The sequence below is a fragment of the Anser cygnoides genome, chromosome 3 (assembly GCF_040182565.1).
Source record: "Anser cygnoides isolate HZ-2024a breed goose chromosome 3, Taihu_goose_T2T_genome, whole genome shotgun sequence".
Taxonomy (NCBI): Eukaryota; Metazoa; Chordata; class Aves; order Anseriformes; family Anatidae; genus Anser; species Anser cygnoides.
In genome coordinates this window covers 67,666,581-67,669,184 of record NC_089875.1, presented here as the reverse complement: position 1 = coordinate 67,669,184, position 2,604 = coordinate 67,666,581, and positions in this window count along the sequence as shown.

The following is a 2,604-nucleotide window of genomic DNA, read 5'->3' as shown; positions in this document are numbered from 1 at the left end:
TGGTTAGGTAAGTGAGAGTTTCACTCTTGGAATATAATTTTGTTTTCATATCTTATGCTTCTTTATACCTCTGAAAAAGGATCATTCTGAACAGTAATGGTGGCTTTATGCAGTCTGTATTCTTTAAACAAAATAAGGTGGAACTTCATCTAAATATACCTGTAAAAAATAATCTGAAGGATTCTCTAAAAACATCAAAGGGATATTCACATTTGATCACTTGTATAAGGACAAATATATATATATTAATAAATATATTATAGACACTCAGGGTGATGTAGGCAGCTACATACTGGGAGGGAACCTCTCTGTTTCTGATCTGACCTTTTCAATACTCTGTATGTTGAAGCAGGAAGGAGACTAATTGCTGCAAACCAGAAGCTATAGTAATTACTCTAATTCAGAAGTTACCAACCTTCAGAAAAGGGAAATGCAGAAAGGGAATCATGTTTAAAGGCAGCCCATTTTGCTTTGTTCTTCAACACAGCCCCATTCATAATACTGTGGAATTTATGAGTCTACTGAAAGTGAGGTCTCATAATGTGCACAGCATGTTGCCAGTTAACATGAATGAGCTTCTCCTCTGCTTTCTGTCTGATTACTATAATACTGTGCTTGAAAAGAGGCCCTCCCTTCTAAGACACACATGTTACAATGAAGTGTAAAACAAGGCAATAAGCTGTCCAGGTAGGTTCATGCAGCATTTCTAACCATCAGTCCTTAAAAACGTGATCTAATGCCCCTGGAAGTAAGTTGAAGTGATGAATTTCTGTGGAGCTCTGGAGGCAGGCCTGGGACGATATGTGCCTTTGTAAGCCTTCCAGTGCTTCCTGGTTCAGTTCAAGAAAGAAATGCTAGCTTGCTTGTGGGATTGTTCTGCTTTGATGTCCGGTTCCAGATGGAGCCAGAAGTGCCGAGGCACGTCGGGAAAACAAAACCAAACTTTTACAATCTGCAGGAAAGATGCATGAGAAGAATAGAATTGTATTCCTCTTTGCTGGCCACTGTTTTTGTGAAAGCGTTGTAACTTAAAAAAAAATAAAAATTAAAAAAAAAAATCACTCTATAACATATTGGAGAGCAAATAAGGATTGCAGATATCTTTTTAAAAAATCTTTCAGATGTTTTATTCTCCCAAAGACGTGCACAAAGCTTCTTCTGATCTCAGTGGTACCGGATTTGAGTCTAAAAGTTCAAACCACAAACAATGAAGCCATTACTCCTATGATTCATCTGACCTTCCAGCAGAAAAAAGAGCACCCTGTTCCTAGAGCTGCAACACTTACTGTACTTAATTATGAATTTACATGCAGTAGTAGAGTCTCCAATGTGTTTTATATTCATATACCAGTCTGTAGCACTAGCATATTGAAAGTGCTCAGCTGTAAAAGTTATTTAAAAAATCATTCATACAATCTTGTATGTGTTGATCTTTATTTCAACTGCAGTGTTTGAAAGCAGTAGAGCTCTATGTACTCTCTTCAATTGATTTTTCAATATTAATTTCAATTACAGTATCTTGAGTTAATCCACAATTATAAATATGCAAAATTCCAGTTTGAGAAATGGATTTGTTCTCAATAACCTTTCCCTGCACTCTATCCATAAGCTTTGGAATGATTCTTCTCGTAATTAGAGCTGTTCAAACCCTTCCTGCCATAGAAGCACAAGCATTTTGAACTTTTTGAATGAAAATACTCTGTCATTTTATCTGCCAAAAAAATGGGAAAAAAAAATAGGAAAAAGATCGCTTGATGCCTGGCAGTTACGAAATGGGGCTTTTTGCTCTCCCTTAGGTCACTGAGTACAAATTCCAGTCCCCACTGTGGTATAAATGCAATGGCTGCTTAGTAATCTGTAGGATGTATAGTGGTCTCCACTCTTAGGGAAGGAACACAAGGAAACTTCCATCTGAGCAGTCCCGCCTTACTTTCAATCATGTGCTTGTCCCTGAGAGGGATGTGACAAGGTTCCTCAGGGCTCAGAGTGAGCTGGATGTGCTGGCTTGGGATTTACAAGTGGCAGTGTCTCCCACTGCTGGTGCTTCCCATTGTGGCATGGGTGCAGAGCTGCAGCCAGGCCAGCCATTCCTGCAGCAGGACATCCTTCCGATTCATTCTGAGAGGTCTCTATTTTCTCCTCGCTTCTAGCTCCGCAGCTGCATGTGAACAGCCACCCGCCTCAGGAGGTCTCTAGTCATTGGTGCTGATTCCCAGGAGCTTCCCAGGTCTCCCTCATGGCTAGTTTATCACCACTGTCCCCAGAGTGGCCTGAGGAGACCCATCTTGCCTGAGGAGACCCTGCTCTATTCCTGTCTGCGAGACAGGATTTCATCATGCAGGGCAGTGGCCTGCCAAGGTTATGGCCCAAAGATATCTTCCTCATACAGTTCTCTGTGCACCTCTGGCTGGACATATCATACAGTATGTATGGGAAATGGGGATCATTGAGGGGGGGCATGTCGACTTTGATGTGTCTGGTCTCAGTACAGGAGGAGATACTCAGTGTTCAGCACTGCTGGGCTTTTTTCTTTTTTTCTCTCTTTTTTTTTCTCTTGTTTTGTTTCAAATGACAGGCTCCCATTCTACTGGCAAAGCTCAGTTT